This window comes from Schistocerca gregaria, chromosome 8, assembly GCF_023897955.1.
Source record: "Schistocerca gregaria isolate iqSchGreg1 chromosome 8, iqSchGreg1.2, whole genome shotgun sequence".
Taxonomy (NCBI): Eukaryota; Metazoa; Arthropoda; class Insecta; order Orthoptera; family Acrididae; genus Schistocerca; species Schistocerca gregaria.
Window position 1 is genome coordinate 8815707 of NC_064927.1, and position 20738 is coordinate 8836444.

General features: G+C 46.0%; 8 non-coding genes across 8 annotated transcripts; all 8 read right to left on the bottom strand.

Annotated features, from left to right (window-relative positions):
- Nucleotides 1-3659: 3659 nt before the first annotated feature.
- On the bottom strand, nt 3660-3732 carry Trnak-cuu (transfer RNA lysine (anticodon CUU)). The gene has a single exon. It is a non-coding gene; the product is annotated as a tRNA-Lys (tRNA).
- Nucleotides 3733-5169: 1437 nt separating this feature from the next.
- On the bottom strand, nt 5170-5242 carry Trnak-cuu (transfer RNA lysine (anticodon CUU)). Its single transcript has one exon. It is a non-coding gene; the product is annotated as a tRNA-Lys (tRNA).
- A 1462-nt stretch (nt 5243-6704) lies between these two features.
- Trnak-cuu (transfer RNA lysine (anticodon CUU)) lies at nt 6705-6776 on the bottom strand. Its single transcript has one exon. It is a non-coding gene; the product is annotated as a tRNA-Lys (tRNA).
- Nucleotides 6777-8210: 1434 nt separating this feature from the next.
- Nucleotides 8211-8283, bottom strand: Trnak-cuu (transfer RNA lysine (anticodon CUU)). Its single transcript has one exon. It is a non-coding gene; the product is annotated as a tRNA-Lys (tRNA).
- Nucleotides 8284-15448: 7165 nt separating this feature from the next.
- Nucleotides 15449-15521, bottom strand: Trnak-cuu (transfer RNA lysine (anticodon CUU)). The gene has a single exon. It is a non-coding gene; the product is annotated as a tRNA-Lys (tRNA).
- A 1451-nt stretch (nt 15522-16972) lies between these two features.
- Nucleotides 16973-17045, bottom strand: Trnak-cuu (transfer RNA lysine (anticodon CUU)). The gene has a single exon. It is a non-coding gene; the product is annotated as a tRNA-Lys (tRNA).
- Nucleotides 17046-18484: 1439 nt separating this feature from the next.
- On the bottom strand, nt 18485-18557 carry Trnak-cuu (transfer RNA lysine (anticodon CUU)). Its single transcript has one exon. It is a non-coding gene; the product is annotated as a tRNA-Lys (tRNA).
- Nucleotides 18558-19996: 1439 nt separating this feature from the next.
- On the bottom strand, nt 19997-20069 carry Trnak-cuu (transfer RNA lysine (anticodon CUU)). The gene has a single exon. It is a non-coding gene; the product is annotated as a tRNA-Lys (tRNA).
- Between the last annotated feature and the right edge of the window lie 669 nt (nt 20070-20738).

A 20738-nucleotide genomic window follows, 5' to 3' on the forward strand; every position in this document is an offset into this window, starting at 1 on the left:
TTACATTCAACCTCTTACGTGACCGACCAAATATAGACTGGGAAACAAGACCACACACTTTGTGCATACGGAATAGAAGGCAGGGCGTGCCTCGCCGCATTTGCCACGATGGCCATTTGCTACTTCTACAGAAGCGGCGGCGTCGACAACGACGACGACGACGACCGCGAGAGGCTCTGACATATGTGAGAAATACATCTATAAAATGTAATTCAGACTGCCTCGTCTCACCTTATGCTGAACCGCTATGGCTAAGGCTTTATCTGCGCCATTCGCCTTAATCACATGTGAGAGTAATTCTTAATAAAAGGCATGTCGCTAATTGTTCGTCATCACAGATACTGTTTGCCATACGGCCACGACGCGCAACTGATTTCCAAAATTCGACTTTTTCCTTTGAGGATGGAACTCACGACCCTTCGTTTACTAGTCCAGTGCTCTACCACTGAGCTAAAGAGGCGCTGCCTAGCGGTACATTTGCGTAATTCGTCCTTACGGTAGTCTGGATCATCAGACTTCAGCTGACAACACTTCATATTACCGGCTAATATTTGCAGCTATGGCGACCCATTACTGCTTGGCTACACATGTGACACGTAACCGATGTCCTCTCCAAACAACAACACTTGCATTTCAGAACATGTCTTTCACACATGTCTACAAAATCACCTTCACCTTCTAATACAGTTTCCTTGCGACTGACAGAGACGTAGGCAAAGTTTAAAGTTGCTATTTCCATTACATCACGTTAATCAGAAAAACGGTAATTTACATCTGCAGCGGAACAAAATTCCGTTTCGCCCAGCGTGGGGCTGGCTGCCTAATGTTTTCCTAACGTCACACTCGTCACGTACTTCACTTTTATTTCATAATCATTTCTGAGAGGTAAAGGAATTGCATGACAACCTGCAGAGCTAGTGGCGTCAAAATTAACACTCATACTTGATATGACTCAAAAGGCGAACGAGTTACTTTCCGACGTTGTTTTAGATGTGCAAGTGCCAGTGGAAACTCGCGGTGACGGCACTCTGCCGACCATTTCGCTAGTTAACACCGGTCTTGTAGTGTGTGTTTCAAGCTCAAGAGCATCTCCAAGCAGAAAATGGTCAACAGCAACATTCAGACGGTTTCGTACTGCTCAAATGCTACATTAAAACGGTATGTTTCTTTTTCAGAACTGATAAAACACGAGCGTGACAGCATTCGAACCTGTAATCTTCAGATCCGAAGTCCGACGCCTTATCCATTAGGCCACACAGTCACTGACGACCAAGTGCAACTTGTATATGACTCATCTCGAAACGCTCACACCCCTGATAATTTGTGTTTTCGTTCTACACAGCCGCTGCCCTTGCTCTTTCCCACCCATTCGTTACATTCAACCTCTTACGTGACCGACCAAATACAGACTGGGAAACAAGACCACACACTTTGTGCATACGGAATCGAAGGCAGGGCGTGCCTCGCCGCATTTGCCACGATGGCCATTTGCTACTTCTGCCGAAGCGGCGGCGGCGACGACGACGACGACGACGACCGCGAGAGGCTCTGACATATGTGAGAAATACATCTATAAAATGTAATTTAGACTGCCTCGTCCCACCTTATGCTGAACCGCTTTGGCAAAGGCTTTATCTGCGCCATTCGCGTTAATCACATCTGAGAATAATTCTTAATAAAAGGCATGTCGCTAATTGTTCGTCATCACAGATACTGTTTGCTATACGGCCACGACGCGCAACTGATTTCCAAAATTCGACTTCTTCCTTTGAGGATGGAACTCACGACCCTTGGTTTACTAGTCCAGTGCTCTACCACTGAGCTAAAGAGGTGCATTCTAGCGGTACATTTCCGTAATTCGTCCTTACGGTCGTCTGGATAATCAGACTTCAGCTGACAACACTTCATATTACCGACTAATATTTGCAGCTATGGCGACCCATTTCTGGTTGGCTACACATCTGACACGTAACCGATGTCCTCTCCAAACAACAACACTTGCATTTCAGAACATGTCTTTCACACATGTCTACAAAATCACCTTCACCTTCAAATACAGTTTCCTTGCGACTGACAGAGACGTAGGCAAAGTTTAAAGTTGCTATTTCCATTACATCACGTTAATCAGAAAAACGGTAATTTACATCTGCAGCGGAACAAAATTCCGTTTCGCCCAGCGTGGGGCTCCAACCCACAACCCTGCTGTACCGACTGAGCTAGCCGGGCTGCTTCGGTGAGTACTTGCCGGGCAGCACGTCACACAGTACTCGTTTGGGTTGGGTGGTCCCATACAGAATCTCTCCATGCTGCCTAATGTTTTCCTAACGTCACACTCGTCACGTACTTCACTTTTATTTCATAATCATTTCTGAGAGGTAAGGAATTGCATGACAACCTGCAGAGCTAGTGGCGTCAAAATTAACACTCATACTTGATGTGACTCAAAAGGCGAACGAGTTACTTTCCGACGTTGTTTTAGATGTGCAAGTGCCAGTGGAAACTCGCGGTGACGGCACTCTGCCGACCATTTCGCTAGTTAACACCGGTCTTGTAGTGTGTGTTTCAAGCTCAAGAGCATCTCCAAGCAGAAAATGGTCAACAGCAACATTCAGACGGTTTCGTACTGCTCAAATCCTTCATTAAAACGGTATGGTGCTTTTTCAGAACTGATAAAACACTAGCGTGACAGGATTCCAAACTGTAATCTTCAGATCCGAAGTCCGACGCTTTATCCATTAGGCCACACAATCACTGACGACTAAGTGCAACTTGTATATGACTCATCTCGAAACGCTCACACCCCTGATAATTTGTGTTTTCGTTCTACACAGCCGCTGCCCTTGCTCTTTTCCACCCATTCGTTACATTCAACCTCTTACGTGACCGACCAAATATAGACTGGGAAACAAGACCACACACTTTGTGCATACGGAATCGAAGGCAGGGCGTGCCTCGCCGTATTTGCCACGATGGCCATTTGCTACTTCAGCAGAAGCGGCGGCGTCGACAACGACGACGACGACGACCGCGAGAGGCTCTGACATATGTGAGAAATACATCTATAAAATGTAATTCAGACTGCCTCGTCCCACCTTATGCTGAACCGCTTTGGCAAAGGCTTTATCTGCGCCATTCGCCTTAATCACATCTGAGAGCAATTCTTAATAAAAGGCATGTCGCTAATTGTTCGTCATCACAGATACTGTTTGCCATACGGCCACGACGCGCAACTGATTTCCAAAATTCGACTTCCTCCTTTGAGGATGGAACTCACGACCCTTGGTTTACTAGTCCAGTGCTCTACCACTGAACTAAAGAGGCGCTGCCTAGCGGTACATTTGCGTAATTCGTCCTTACGGTAGTCTGGATCATCAGACATCAGCTGACAACACTTCATATTACAGGCTAATATTTGCAGCTATGGCGACCCATTACTGCTTGGCTACACATCTGACACGTAACCGATGTCCTCTCCAAACAACAACACTTGCATTTCAGAACATGTCTTTCACACATGTCTACAAAATCACCTTCACCTTCAAATACAGTTTCCTTGCGACTGACAGAGACGTAGGCAAAGTTTAAAGTTGCTATTTCCATTACATCACGTTAATCAGAAAAACGGTAATTTACATCTGCAGCGGAACAAAATTCCGTTTCGCCCAGCGTGAGGCTCGAACCCACGACACTGAGATTAAGAGTCTCATGCTCTAGCGACTGAGCTAGCCGGGCTGCTTCGGTGAATACTTGCCGGGCAGCACGTCACACAGTACTCGTTTGGGTTGGGTGGTCCCATACAGAATCTCTCCATGCTGCCTAATGTTTTCCTAACGTCACACTCGTCACGTACTTCACTTTTATTTCATAATCATTTCTGAGAGGTAAGGTATTGCATGACAACCTGCAGAGCTAGTGGCGTCAAAATTAACACTCATATTTGATGTGACTCAAAAGGCGAACGAGTTACTTTCCGATGTTGTTTTAGATGTGCAAGTGCCAGTGGAAACTCGCGGTGACGGCACTCTGCCGACCATTTCGCTAGTTAACACCGGTCTTGTAGTGTGTGTTTCAAGCTCAAGAGCATCTCCAAGAAGAAAATGGTCAACAGCAACATTAAGACGGTTTCGTACTGCTCAAATGCTAATTTAAAACGGTATGTTTCTTTTTCAGAACTGATAAAACACGAGCCCTTACAGCATTCGAACCTGTAATCTTCAGATCCGAAGTCCGACGCCTTATGCATTAGGCCACACAGTCACTGACGACCAAGTGCAACTTGTATATGACTCATCTCGAAACGCTCACACCCCTGATAATTTGTGTTTTCGTTCTACACAGCCGCTGCCCTTGCTCTTTCCCACCCATTCGTTACATTCAACCTCTTACGTGACCGACCAAATATAGACTGGGAAACAAGACCACACACTTTGTGCATACAGAATCGAAGGCAGGGCGTGCCTCGACGCATTTGCCACGATGGCCATTTGCTACTTCTGCAGAAGCGGCGGCGGCGACGACGACGACGACGACGACGACCGCGAGAGGCTCTGACATATGTGAGAAATACATCTATAAAATGTAATTCAGACTGCCTCGTCCCACCTTATGCTGAACCGCTTTGGCAAAGGCTTTATCTACGCCATTCGCCTTAATCACATCCGAGAGTAATTCTTAATAAAAGGCATGTCGCTAATTGTTCGTCATCACAGATACTGTGTGCTATACGGCCACGACGCTCAACTGATTTCCAAAATTCGACTTCTTCCATTGAGGATGGAACTCACGACCCTTGGTTTACTAGTCCAGTGCTCTACCACTGAGCTAAACAAGCGCGGCCTAGCGGTACAATTGCGTAATTCGTCCTTACGGTCGTCTGCATCATCAGACTTCAGCTGACAACACTTCATATTACCGACTAATATTTGCAGCTATGGCGACCCATTACTGCTTGGCTACACATCTGACACGTAACCGATGTCCTCTCCAAACAACAAGACTTGCATTTCAGAACATGTCTTTCACACATGTCTACAAAATCACCTTCACCTTCAAATACAGTTTCCTTGCGACTGACAGAGACGTAGGCAAAGTGTAAAGTTGCTATTTCCATTACATCACGTTAATCAGAAAAACGGTAATTTACATCTGCAGCGGAACAAAATTCCGTTTCGCCCAGCGTGAGGCTCGAACCCACGACACTGAGATTAAGGGTCTCATGCTCTACCGACTGAGCTAGCCGGGATGCTTCGGTGAATACTTGCCGGGCAGCACGTCACACAGTACTCGTTTGGGTTGGGTGGTCCCATACAGAATCTCTCCATGCTGTCTAATGTTTTCCTAACGTCACACTCGTCACGTACTTCACTTTTATTTCATAATCATTTCTGAGAGGTAAAGGAGTTGCATGACAACCTGCAGAGCTAGTGGCGTCAAAATTAACACTCATACTTGATGTGACTCAAAAGGCGAACGAGTTACTTTCCGACGTTGTTTTAGATGTGCAAGTGCCAGTGGAAACTCGCGGTGACGGCACTCTGCCGACCATTTCGCTAGTTAACACCGGTCTTGTAGTGTGTGTTTCAAGCTCAAGGGCATCTCCAAGCAGAAAATGGTCAACAGCAACATTCAGACGGTTTTGTACTGCTCAAATGCTACATTAAAACGGTATGTTTCTTTTTCAGAACTGATAAAACACGAGCCCTTACAGCATTCGAACCTGTAATCTTCAGATCCGAAGTCCGACGCCTTATCCATTAGGCCACACAGTCACTGACGACCAAGTGCAACTTGTATATGACTCATCTCTAAACGCTCACAGCCCTGATAATTTGTGTTTTCGTTCTACACAGCCGCTGCCCTTGCTCTTTCCCACCCGTTCGTTACATTCAACCTCTTACGTGACCGACCAAATATAGACTGGGAAACAAGACCACACACTTTGTGCATACGGAATCGAAGGCAGGGAGTGCCTCGCCGCATTTGCCACGATGGCCATTTGCTACTTCTGCAGAAGCGGCGGCGTCGACGACGACGACGACGACGACGACGACGACGACGACGACGACGACGACCGCGAGAGGCTCTGACATATGTGAGAAATACATCTATAAAATGTAATTTAGACTGCCTCGTCCAACCTTATGCTGAACCGCTTTGGCAAAGGCTTTATCTGCGCCATTCGCCTTAATCACATCTGAGAGTAATTCTTAATAAAAGGCATGTCGCTAATTGTTCGTCATCACAGATACTGTTTGCTATACGGCCACGACGCGCAACTGATTTCCAAAATTCGACTTCTTCCTTTAAGGATGAAACTCACGACCCTTGGTTTAATTGTCCAGTGCTCTACCACCGAGCTAAAGAGGCGCGGCCTAGCGGTACTTTTGCGTACTTCGTCCTTACGGTAGTCTGGATCATCAGACTTCAGCTGACAACACTTCATATTACCGACTAATATTTGCAGCTATGGCGACCCATTACTGCTTGGCTACACATCTGACACGTAACCGATGTCCTCTCCAAACAACAACACATGCATTTCAGAACATGTCTTTCACACATGTCTACAAAATCACCTTCACCCTCAAATACAGTTTCCTTGCGACTGACAGAGACGCAGGCAAAGTTTAAAGTTGCTATTTCCATTACATCACGTTAATCAGAAAAACGGTAATTTACATCTGCAGCAAAACAAAATTCCGTTTCCCACAGCGTGGGCCTCGAACCCACGACCATGAGATTAAGAGTCTCATGCTCTACCGACTGAGCTAGCCGGGCTGCTTCGGTGAATACTTGCCGGGCAGCACGTCACACAGTACTCGTTTGGGTAGGCTGGTCCCATACAGAATCTCTCCATGCTGCCTAATGTTTTCCTAACGTCACACTCGTCACGTACTTCACTTTTATTTCATAATCATTTCTGAGAGGTAAGGTATTGCATGACAACCTGCAGAGCTAGTGGCGTCAAAATTAACACTCATACTTGATGTGACTCAAAAGGCGAACGAGTTACTTTCCGATGTTGTTTTAGATGTGCAAGTGCCAGTGGAAACTCGCGGTGACGGCACTCTGCCGACCATTTCGCTAGTTAACACCGGTCTTGTAGTGTGTGTTTCAAGCTCAAGAGCATCTCCAAGCAGAAAATGGTCAACAGCAACATTCAGACGGCTTCGTACTGCTCAAATGCTACATTAAAACGGTATGTTTCTTTTTCAGAACTGATAAAACACGAGCGTGACAGCATTCGAACCTGTAATCTTCAGATCCGAAGTCCGATGCCTTATCCATTAGGCCACACAGTCACTGACGACCAAGTGCAACATGTATATGACTCATCTCGAAACGCTCACACCCCTGATAATTTGTGTTTTCGTTCTACACAGCCGCTGCCCTTGCTCTTTCCCACCCATTCGTTACATTTAACCTCTTACGTGACCGACCAAATATAGCCTGGGAAACAAGACCACACACTTTGTGCATACGGAATCGAAGGCAGGGCGTGCCTCGCCGCATTTGCCACGATGGCCATTTGCTACTTCTGCAGAAGCGGCGGCGTCGACTACGACGACGACGACGACCGCGAGAGGCTCTGACATATGTGAGAAATACATCTATAAAATGTAATTCAGACTGCCTCGTCCCACCTTATGCTGAACCGCTTTGGCAAATGCTTTATCTGCGCCATTCGCCTTAATCACATCTGAGAGTAATTCTTAATAAAAGGCATGTCGCTAATTGTTCGTCATCACAGATACTGTTTGCTATACGGCCAAGACGCGCAACTGATTTCCAAAATTCGACTTCTTCCTTTGAGGATGGAACTGACGACCCTTGGTTTACTAGTCCAGTGCTCTACCACTGAACTAAAGAGGCGCGGCCTAGCGGTACTTTTGCGTACTTCGTCCTTACGGTAGTCTGGATCATCAGACTTCAGCTGACAACACTTCATATTATCGACTAATATTTGCAGCTATGGCGACCCATTACTGCTTGGCTACACATCTGACACGTAGCCGATGTCCTCTCCAAACAACAACACTTGCATTTCAGAACATGTCTTTCACACATGTCTACAAAATCACCTTCACCTTCAAATACAGTTTCCTTGCGACTGACAGAGACGTAGACAAAGTTTAAAGTTGCTATTTCCATTACATCACGTTAATCAGAAAAACGGTAATTTACATCTGCAGCGGAACAAAATTCCGTTTCGCCCAGCGTGGGGCTCGAACCCACGACCCTGAGATTAAGAGTCGCATGCTCTACCGACTGAGCTAGCCGGGATGCTTCGGTGAATACTTGCCGGGCAGCACGTCACACAGTACTCGTTTGGGTTGGGTGGTCCCATACAGAATCTCTCCATGCTGCCTAATGTTTTCCTAACGTCACACTCGTCACGTACTTCACTTTTATTTCATAATCATTTCTGAGAGGTAAGGAATTGCATGACAACCTGCAGAGCTAGTGGCGTCAAAATTAACACTCATACTTGATGTGACTCAAAAGGCGAACGAGTTACTTTCCGACGTTGTTTTAGATGTGCAAGTGCCAGTGGAAACTCGCGGTGACGGCACTCTGCCGACCATTTCGCTAGTTAACACCGGTCTTGTAGTGTGTGTTTCAAGCTCAAGAGCATCTCCAAGCAGAAAATGGTCAACAGCAACATTCAGACGGTTTCGTACTGCTCAAATGCTACATTAAAACGGTATGTTTCTTTTTCAGAACTGATAAAACACGAGCGTGACAGCATTCGAACCTGTAATCTTCAGATCCGAAGTCCGACGCCTTATCCATTTTTTTTTTTTTTTTTTTTTTTTTGGGTCTCCCATCACCCCTTTTAGCCCATCCTTGCGCTCTCCATAATTCGCCTTCATCGGCGTCGGCTTCTCACGCCATGTACATAACCATAAACTGATGAGACAAGGGTAATCCCTTTATCGTGGAGAAACTAATGTACACCTTCTTTGGGCTTATTGATAATGTGAAAAAAGAATGAAGTCTTTAGTAGGTAGAAACAGAATTTATGTTCAGTTTGTTTCCTTCTTCATCGCTGTTTTTTGTTGTCACACTTAAAGCAAATAGGCTTCCTTGACAAAGAAACGTCAGAGGGCATTCCGAAACTGCCTCTTCTCTCTGAAAATGCTTAAAAAACAAACCATATTCGGTGAGAAGCAACTATTTATAATGGCTTCTTGAAAAATAAATTAATAAACGTTGAACTCAAAGAACGGCAATTCCGGTAAAAACTAAAATAATTTTTTTTTTTTTTTTCCCACGATTGTAAAGTAAGTTAGTAGTGGTGAACACTCTCTTACGTTTGTCTTCTGTGTCCGCAGATATTTCTTGTTAATTCTTTTACATCAAGGTCTTGATTAAAAAATTTGCGTATGGTTCTTTATATTTACTAGTCTTCAGTAACATGTGATGCTCAGTTAGCAGAGAGATCCAAAAATCCTCTTGGCTTTTCTCTTCCTTCGTGAAGAGGTAATGGACCGTTGCCGCTTTCAGCCAATTGACTGCGTTGCGTTTCGTGTTAGGAAAGGGTACATCATCCGGTGTCAAAAAGTCCGCAGGCGTTATAGTGTTAGGTGACGTTCGAAGGATGAGTGCCAGCTTTCGTCGGACATTCAGTCAGATATCTTTAACCTTGTCGCACACGAACCGATGTTCTTCGTTATCAATTAAACTACACGTTGCACACAAAGGCGAATCCGCTAAGTGGATCGAATGAAGTTTCGAGTTTGTTGCAACTTTCCTATTTACAACAAAGTACCATGTTGCTTTCAGATGAGTAGCTAAGTTACGGTTATGAATATTTGCCCATATCACTTTCCAGTTAGAACATGGATAGTTTTGTTCTATTTTGTTGTTCTTCTTTTCTCCCATCAATTTGCCATATATTTCTTTTACGTTTGTCATGTCTTTTTCCGGAATTCTTGAACGTAGGTAGCTATATTCTATTAAAAACCATCGTAAATGGTAAAGTCCGCTCGGTATGTGCTGCACATTAATGGGTGGAGAGAGGTCATCTGGAGCTATTTCAGATAGCAAGTGCGCGGCGATACAGCTGCCGGATTGTCTCCATTGTTGAAATGTATTGGAGATGTACAGAGCCTGCGACTTTTTAGTAACATTCGTTAAGTTTAAGCCGCCATTATTAGTGGCGAGCGTCAGAGTGTCATACTGGATTTTAAATATGTGGCCACGGCTCACAAAATAGCCTATTGCTGACATAATTTGTTTGGCGATGCCGGCGGGTATTGGCAGTATCTGGGCGACATAATTGACTTTGGAAGTAATAGAGACGTTCGCTAAAGACACTCTCTGAATTTCATTTAATTGTCGAATACTATGTGTCCGTACACTAGCTCGTATGGTAGTTAGTACTTGTCTATAGTTGGCCGCAATAGTTTGACGTATATTTTTTCGGAAATCAATGCCGAGACACTTCAAGGCTGTTAGCTCACGTAACTGACCGTGTGTGCGCATGCCAATGCCACATCCGATATTGAATATGCCGGACTTGGTTTTGTTTAACCTCGCGGCTGACGCTCGTTCGTATTTTTCTATTATGTGCATTGCCGTCTCGACTTCCGCTACATTCATAACGAGAAACCCAACATCGTCCGCATAAGCTTTACATATTATTTTGTTTCCTCGTATTTGCAATCCTTGTAACCGCTGAGTCAAGGTAGCGAGCAAAGGTTCGATGGCCATGGCAAAAAGTGCCATGGACAACGGACAACCTTGCCTGACGGAACATGCGATCTCGACTGGCCGGCTAGGCTGTCCATTTATGATGATTCTGGAGGAGTTATTCGTTACCAAACGTCGTATGAGGTCGACGAATCTCGGCGGAAAACCCATTGCGCCCATCGTTTTCAGGAGGTAGGAGTGGCTGATCCTGTCGAAGGCTTTATCGAAACCTAACGACACGATGGCACATTTTAGTCGACATACTTCTGCTATTGAAATTATGTCGCGGTAGTCGGACAGCGTCTGCTGAATTTTCCTATCTTTGCCCACGCTAGACTGATATGGGCCGGTGACGCTGGCCATTACATTTTTAAGTCTGTGGGCTAAGAGCCGCGAAAAAAATTTATAGTCACTGTTCAGCAGAGTGATTGGTCTCAAATTTCCAATTTTCTTGCCAGCCGATTTTTTTGCGATTAACACTATCATACCTTCACGAAAATCTTTCGGTATCTCCTTATTGAGGTTCAGAAGTTCATTACAGATGCATGTAATTCTATGTTTTATATGCTCCCAGAAGACTTGATAAAATTCTGCTGGTATGCCGTCAGCTCCAGGGGATTTATTTTTTGCACTTTGATAGACAGCATATTGTACATCGTCTTCGGTCGCCTCCGCTATTAGAGCTTCCGCGTACGCGTTACCAACGCGTCCTTGCAGGTGGGTCAGTAAATCGTCCTGTGCTTTTTCGTCTACCTCTTTATGTGAAAACAAGTTGTCGAAATGGGTTAGTATTTCTGCTTTTATGTCGTTGTGCATTGTCAAGGTGGTTCCATTATCAGTTTTAAGCTCCGTCAGTATTTTTCGGAATCCTCGTTTAGTTTCACGAATCACATGATATATCGAAGTGGCTTCTTTTTGCGCCACAGTCTCTGCTCTTGACCTTATTTGGTATCCTTCAAGCTGTTGTCGCCTTAATGTCAGTATTTTTGCCTGGAATTTTTTAATTCTCCCATGGTTCCCAATAGCTGTAGCACCTTGCAGGTAGAGTTCTCGGAGACAATGAAAGTAAAATTCTATCGTTCTTTTCCGCCAAAAGCTCTTCTCCCGGGAGTAGTTGATGAAACATCTCCGGATCTGAGGTTTGGCGCATTTGAGCCACCAATCCAAGGTCGACTGGTAAGAGCTGAGTTTGGTCTCGCAGGCTCTCCAAGTGGTGAGAAAGGCTTCTCGACAGGCAGGATCTGTTAAGTGTGAAACATTAAGTTTCCATGGCCCTTTATATCGACAGGTTCCTTGTCGTTCCGAATTTAATGTGCATATATATGCAGCGTGGTCCGAAAAAACGGTTGGCCAAACTTCAGACTGCAGAATGCGGTGTTTCAGATTGGGCGAGACATATATTCGATCCAACCGGCTCGCTGAATGATTAGTGAGGTGGGTAAAGCCGGGTGCCGCGCCGTGCTTTTGCTCCCACGAATCAGTTAAACGGAGGTCGGTGACGATACGTTCCAGGTCCGGCGATTTGTTGTAGTTCGGAGTTTGGTCTTTGGCATGTATGACACTGTTAAAGTCGCCTCCAAGGATGGTATGGGTGCAGTGTACACCAAACAAAGGAACAATTCCCTCCTTAAAAAACTGTGCTCGTTGGCACCGATTGGTAGAACCAGATGGGGCATAGACATTAATAATCCTGGTGTTATAAAGCGTGCCGGCAATGCCTCTGCCGTTAGGCAGTTTTGTTACGTCTGTAATGACGACGCCCTCTTTGAAAAGAAATGCGGTACCCAAATCACATCCAATTCCAGGATTGACTATAGCATTATACCCCTGTATGAAGTCAAGTTCGATGTTTGTTACTTCTTGTAAAAACAAAATGTCCACATCAGCTGCATACAGGAAATCTTTTAAATTTTGTAAATTAAATGGGCTACAAATTTTATTGATGTTCAGCGTAGCGATCTTATAGGCCTGCAACGGAACTACGTTAGCCAAGACGGGAGTGTAATTAGGAAAAACTCTGGCAACATATCATTTCGAAAAAACATTAAGAAATCTGACCCGAGAGACATGTGGACACAAGTCAGTAAAACCGTTCAGACTAGAAATATTCATGACTTGGGAAGGGATCAGTCGGCTTCTCCGTGTCTGGGACAGTAGCCGTCGCGGCGATGACATTCAAGACGACGTCATCGCGTGGTGTGGCCATCGTGGTGACTGTAACGGTTCCTGTGGTGTCCATAATTTCGTCCTCCTTTGTAGTGTCGTCGACATCGTCTGCCCACGGATTCGACAGCCCTGTCATCGGTTCGTCATTAAGTGGTGCACTATATTCAGGTGTTTGCTGGTGATTTTTATCTTCGGTTCGGGTAATTGCTACGTCATCGGAGGGCAAACTGGCAGAACCTGAGGTACTATCCAAGGACACAGGGTCTTCGTTAGATGACTGCTGATTGCACTGCAAGTTCTCAGATGCAGATTGACGTATTTTGCCCCCTATTTGCTTCGCCTGTTCACGCAGTTGTGGTGCAGTCTGCTCTGCACCTTGACGCGCGATCCTCCATTTTTTAGATTTCTTGGGAGATGCGTCTCGTGGTGGACTTTGGACGGTACCTGAAGAAGCCTCAGGTTGCAAAGTAGCACTACTCGAAGTGACTGACGTCAGGTCTGATTTCATTGCACTTGACGGGCTGTGGTCAGTGCCTAAGGCAGCTGCAGGATTCGGAAGAGCACCACTAGAAACGGCTGGTTGCGAGTCCGTTTTCTGTGCACCTGATACGCTTTTGATACCTCCTAAAGAAGCTCCAGGATGCAGAGGAGCACTACCCGAAGCGACTGAGGTCGCGTCCGTATCCATTGCCTCATTGGGCGATTCCACGGCGACAAGGGCAGGAGCAGATATGTCTTCGCAGGAGGGTTGAGTGTCTACAGATGCTACACCTGAGTCGGTCGGTTGGTCGGTCGCTTGTGGGTCGGTATTCGTAGTAACTTCGGGGGGCGCAGTGGCACTTGCAAAACCGCGCGCTACGGCGACATATGTCACGGGCAGCGTTGACATAGCAGGGGGCCTGACGGCATCGCCGGCAGGCAGTTGCGCCACTCGCCTTTGAACACAGTCTGCACGAACGTGGCCTGGTAAATTGCAGACAGCACACGTTTTCGGTTGGTCATCATACATCACAACAGCTCTATATCCGCAGACGTTTATAAACGACGGAATGTGCTTCTGCAATTCGACTTTTAATTGGCGCACACCATTCAAAACAGGGAATTTGTGTGCAGCAGACCACCGTTCGGCAATATTACTCAAAACTTTCCCGTATGGAGCAATAACAGCATTTATCTGGTCACTTGTAATTTCAAAGGGAAGTTCAAAGACTCGCACGGTCCGAATACCTACACCAGCATGGGCAACGGTAACCTCCCCAACATTTCCGTCAGCATGTTTAAATTTCAGAATGCCACCACAAGATCGAACTATCCTTTCACACAATTCTGGACTGGCAAGTTTCACGAAAACCACACTGTTCATAATCGAGAAATGTATGCCGATAATATCATCAAGTCCTATTTTAACATCATCCTCTAACCACTGTTCAACATCAAATGACCTCGGTCGGACAAAGTTGCGATCAAACGTGAATTTCAAAGTATCTTTTCGTTGCGGTTGCGACATCTCTTAATTCTTTTTCATGTCTACACAAATACTATAGACAGCGACGCGTTGCAGCAAGAGCAGAGACTTACTACGCGGAGCTAACGCAGCACAGCACACAGCACGGCACGTCCGACCTCCAGCGCAGCCGCTGGCTGACTTTATCCATTAGGCCACACAGTCACTGACGACCAAGTGCAACTTGTATAGGACTCATCTCGAAACGCTCACACCCCTGATAATTTGTGTTTTCGTTCTACACAGCCGCTGCCCTTGCTCTTTCCCACCCATTCGTTACATTCAACCTCTTACGTGACCGAACAAATATAGACTGGGAAACAAGACCACACACTTTGTGCATACGGAATAGAAGGCAGAGCGTGCCTCGCCGCATTTGCCACGATGGCCATTTGCTACTTCTGCAGAAGCGGCGGCGGCGGCGGCGGCGGCGGCGACGACGACGACGACCGCGAGAGGCTCTGACATATGTGAGAAATACATCTATAAAATGTAATTCAGACTGCCTCGTCTCACCTTATGCTGTACCGCTTTGGCAAAGGCTTTATCTGCGCCATTCGCCTTAATCACATCTGAGAGTATTTCTTAATAAAAGGCATGTCGCTAATTGTTCGTCATCACAGATACTGTTTGCTATACGGCCACGACGCGCAACTGATTTCCAAAATTCGACTTTTTCCTTTGAGGATGGACCTCACGACCCTTGGTTTACTAGTCCAGTGCTCTACCACTGAGCTAAAGAGGCGCGGCCTAGCGGTACTTTTGCGTACTTCGTTCTTACGGTAGTCTGGATCATCAGACTTCAGCTGACAACACTTCATATTACCGACTTATATTTGCAGCTATGGCGACCCATTACTGCTTGGCTACACATCTGACACGTAACCGATGTCCTCTCCAAACAACAACACTTGCATTTCAGAACATGTCTTTCACACATGTCTACAAAATCACCTTCACCTTCAAATACAGTTTCCTTGCGACTGACAGAGACGTAGGCAAAGTTTAAAGTTGCTATTTCCATTACATCACGTTAATCAGAAAAACGGTAATTTACATCTGCAGCGGAACAAAATTCCGTTTCGCCCAGCGTGGGGCTCGAACCCACGACCCTGAGATTAAGAGTTTCATGCTCTACCGACTGAGCTAGCCGGGCTGCTTCAGTGAATACTTGCCGGGCAGCACGTCACGCAGTACTCGTTTGGGTTGGGTGGTCCCATACAGAATCTCTCCATGCTGCCTAATGTTTTCCTAACGTCACACTCGTCACGTACTTCACTTTTATTTCATAATCATTTCTGAGAGGTAAGGTATTGCATGACAACCTGCAGAGCTAGTGGCGTCAAAATTAACACTCATACTTGATGTGACTCAAAAGGCGAACGAGTTTCTTTCCGACGTTGTTTTAGATGAGCAAGTGCCAGTGGAAACTCGCGGTGACGGCACTCTGCCGACCATTTCGCTAGTTAACACCGGTCTTGTAGTGTGTGTTTCAAGCTCAAGAGCATCTCCAAGCAGAAAATGGTCAACAGCAACATTCAGACGGTTTCGTACTGCTCAAATGCTACATTAAAACGGTATGTTTCTTTTTCAGAAGTGATAAAACACGAGTGTGACAGCATTCGAACCTGTAATTTTCAGATCCGAAGTCCGACGCCTTATCCATTAGGCCACACAGTCACTGACGACCAAGTGCAACTTGTATATGACTCATCTCGAAACGCTCACACCTCTGATAATTTGTGTTTTCGTTCTACACAGCCGCTGCCCTTGCTCTTTCCCACTCATTCGTTACATTCAACCTCTTACGTGACCGAACAAATATAGACTGGGAAACAAGACCACACACTTTGTGCATACGGAATCGAAGGCAGGGCGTGCCTCGCCGCATTTGCCACGATGGCCATTTGCTACTTCTGCAGAAGCGGCGGCGGCGACGACGACGACGACGACGACGACGACGACGACGACGACCGCGAGAGGCTCTGACATATGTGAAAAATACATCTATAAAATGTAATTCAGACTGCGTCGTCCCACCTTATGCTGAACCGCTTTGGCAAATGCTTTATCTGCGCCATTCGACTTAATCACATCTGAGAGTAATTCTTAATAAAAGGCATGTCGCTAATTGTTCGTCATCACAGATACTGTTTGCTATACGGCCAAGACGCGCAACTGATTTCCAAAATTCGACTTCTTCCTTTGAGGATGGAACTCACGACCCTTGGTTTACTAGTCCAGTGCTCTACCACTGAGCTAAAGAGGCGCGCCCTAGCGGTCCTTTTGCGTAATTCGTCCTTACGGTCGTCTGGATCATCAGACTTCAGCTGACAACACTTCATATTACCGACTAATATTTGCAGCTATGGAGACCCATTACTGCTTGGCTACACATCTGACACGTAACCGGTGTCCTCTCCAAACAACAACACTTGCATTTCAGAACATGTCTTTCACACATGTCTACAAAATCACCTTCACCTTCAAATACAGTTTCCTTGCGACTGACAGAGACGTAGGCAAAGTTTAAAGTTGCTATTTCCATTACATCACGTTAATCAGAAAAACGGTAATTTACATCTGCAGCGGAACAAAATTCCGTGTCGCCCAGCGTGGGGCTCGAACCCACGACACTGAGATTAAGAGTCTCATGCTCTACCAACTGAGCTAGCCGGGCTGCTTCGGTGAATACTTGCCGGGCAGCACGTCACACAGTACTCGTTTGGGTTGGGTGGTCCCATACAGAATCTCTCCATGCTGCCTAATGTTTTCCTAACGTCACACTCGTCACGTACTTCACTTTTATTTCATAATCATTTCTGAGAGGTAAGGAATTGCATGACAACCTGCAGAGCTAGTGGCGTCAAAATTAACACTCATACTTGATGTGACTCAAAAGGCGAACGAGTTACTTTCCGACGTTGTTTTAGATGTGCAAGTGCCAGTGGAAACTCGCGGTGACGGCACTCTGCCGACCATTTCGCTAGTTAACACCGGTCTTGTAGTGTGTGTTTCAAGCTCAAGAGCATCTCCAAGCAGAAAATGGTCAACAGCAACATTCAGACGGTTTCGTACTGCTCAAATGCTACATTAAAACGGTATGTTTCTTTTTCAGAACTGATAAAACACGAGCGTGACAGCATTCGAACCTGTAATCTTCAGATCCGAAGTACGACGCCTTATCCATTAGGCCACACAGTCACTGACGACCAAGTGCAACTTGTATATGACTCATCTCGAAACGCTCACACCCCTGATAATTTGTGTTTTCGTTCTACACAGCCGCTGCCCTTGCTCTTTCCCACCCATTCGTTACATTCAACCTCTTACGTGACCGACCAAATATTGACTGGGAAACAAGACCACACACTTTGTGCATACGGAATCGAAGGCAGGGCGTGCCTCGCCGCATTTGCCACGATGGCCATTTGCTACTTCTGCAGAAGCGGCGGCGGCGACGACGACGACGACGACGACGACGACCGCGAGAGGCTCTGACATATGTGAGAAATTCATCTATAAAATGTAATTCAGACTGCGTCGTCCCACCTTATGCTGAACCGCTTTGGCAAAGGCTTTATCTGCGCCATTCGCCTTAATCACATCTGAGAGTAATTCTTAATAAAAGGCATGTCGCTAATTGTTCGTCATCACAGATACTGTTTGCTATACGGCCACGACGCGCAACTGATTTCCAAAATTCGACTTCTTCCTTTGAGGATGGAACTCGCGACCCTTGGTGTACTAGTCCGGTGCTCTACCACTGAGCTAAAGAGGCGCGGCTTAGCGGTACTACTGCGTACTTCATCCTTACGGTCGTCTGGATCATCAGACTTCAGCTGACAACACTTCATATTACCGACTAATATTTGCAGCTATGGAGACCCATTACTGCTTGGCTACACATCTGACACGTAACCGGTGTCCTCTCCAAACAACAACACTTGCATTTCAGAACATGTCTTTCACACATGTCTACAAAATCACCTTCACCTTCAAATACAGTTTCCTTGCGACTGACAGAGACGTAGGCAAAGTTTAAAGTTGCTATTTCCATTACATCACGTTAATCAGAAAAACGGTAATTTACATCTGCAGCGGAACAAAATTCCGTGTCGCCCAGCGTGGGGCTCGAACCCACGACACTGAGATTAAGAGTCTCATGCTCTACCAACTGAGCTAGCCGGGCTGCTTCGGTGAATACTTGCCGGGCAGCACGTCACACAGTACTCGTTTGGGTTGGGTGGTCCCATACAGAATCTCTCCATGCTGCCTAATGTTTTCCTAACGTCACACTCGTCACGTACTTCACTTTTATTTCATAATCATTTCTGAGAGGTAAGGAATTGCATGACAACCTGCAGAGCTAGTGGCGTCAAAATTAACACTCATACTTGATGTGACTCAAAAGGCGAACGAGTTACTTTCCGACGTTGTTTTAGATGTGCAAGTGCCAGTGGAAACTCGCGGTGACGGCACTCTGCCGACCATTTCGCTAGTTAACACCGGTCTTGTAGTGTGTGTTTCAAGCTCAAGAGCATCTCCAAGCAGAAAATGGTCAACAGCAACATTCAGACGGTTTCGTACTGCTCAAATGCTACATTAAAACGGTATGTTTCTTTTTCAGAACTGATAAAACACGAGCGTGACAGCATTCGAACCTGTAATCTTCAGATCCGAAGTACGACGCCTTATCCATTAGGCCACACAGTCACTGACGACCAAGTGCAACTTGTATATGACTCATCTCGAAACGCTCACACCCCTGATAATTTGTGTTTTCGTTCTACACAGCCGCTGCCCTTGCTCTTTCCCACCCATTCGTTACATTCAACCTCTTACGTGACCGACCAAATATTGACTGGGAAACAAGACCACACACTTTGTGCATACGGAATCGAAGGCAGGGCGTGCCTCGCCGCATTTGCCACGATGGCCATTTGCTACTTCTGCAGAAGCGGCGGCGGCGACGACGACGACGACGACGACGACGACCGCGAGAGGCTCTGACATATGTGAGAAATTCATCTATAAAATGTAATTCAGACTGCGTCGTCCCACCTTATGCTGAACCGCTTTGGCAAAGGCTTTATCTGCGCCATTCGCCTTAATCACATCTGAGAGTAATTCTTAATAAAAGGCATGTCGCTAATTGTTCGTCATCACAGATACTGTTTGCTATACGGCCACGACGCGCAACTGATTTCCAAAATTCGACTTCTTCCTTTGAGGATGGAACTCGCGACCCTTGGTGTACTAGTCCGGTGCTCTACCACTGAGCTAAAGAGGCGCGGCTTAGCGGTACTACTGCGTACTTCATCCTTACGGTCGTCTGGATCATCAGAATTCAGCTGACAACACTTCATATTACCGACTAATATTTGCAGCTATGGCGACCCATTACTGCTTGGCTACACATCTGACACGTAACCGATGTCCTCTCCAAACAACAACACTTGCATTTCAGAACATGTCTTTCACACATGTCTACAAAATCACCTTCACCTTCAAATACAGTTTCCTTGCGACTGACAGAGACGTAGGCAAAGTTTAAAGTTGCTATTTCCATTACATAACGTTAATCAGAAAAACGGTAATTTACATCTGCAGCGGAACAAAATTCCGTGTCGCCCAGCGTGGGGCTCGAACCCACGACACTGAGATTAAGAGTCTCATGCTCTACCGACTGAGCTAGCCGGGCTGCTTCGGTGAATACTTGCCGGGCAGCACGTCACACAGTACTCGTTTGGGTTGGGTGGTCCCATACAGAATCTCTCCATGCTGCCTAATGTTTTCCTAACGTCACACTCGTCACGTACTTCACTTCTATTTCATAATCATTTCTGAGAGGTAAGGAATTGCATGACAACCTGCAGAGCTAGTGGCGTCAAAATTAACACTCATACTTGATGTGACTCAAAAGGCGAACGAGTTACTTTCCGACGTTGTTTTAGATGTGCAAGTGCCAGTGGAAACTCGCGGTGACGGCACTCTGCCGACCATTTCGCTAGTTAACACCGGTCTTGTAGTGTGTGTTTCAAGCTCAAGAGCATCTCCAAGCAGAAAATGGTCAACAGCAACATTCAGACGGTTTCGTACTGCTCAAATGCTGCATTAAAACGGTATGTTTCTTTTTCAGAATTGATAAAACACGAGCGTGACAGCATTCGAACCTGTAATCTTCAGATCCGAAGTCCGACGCCTTATCCATTAGGCCACACAGTCACTGACGACCAAGTGCAACTTGTATATGACTCATCTCGAAACGCTCACACCCCTGATAATTTGTGTTTTCGTTCTACACAGCCGCTGCCCTTGCTCTTTCCCACCCATTCGTTACATTCAACCTCTTACGTGACCGACCAAATAT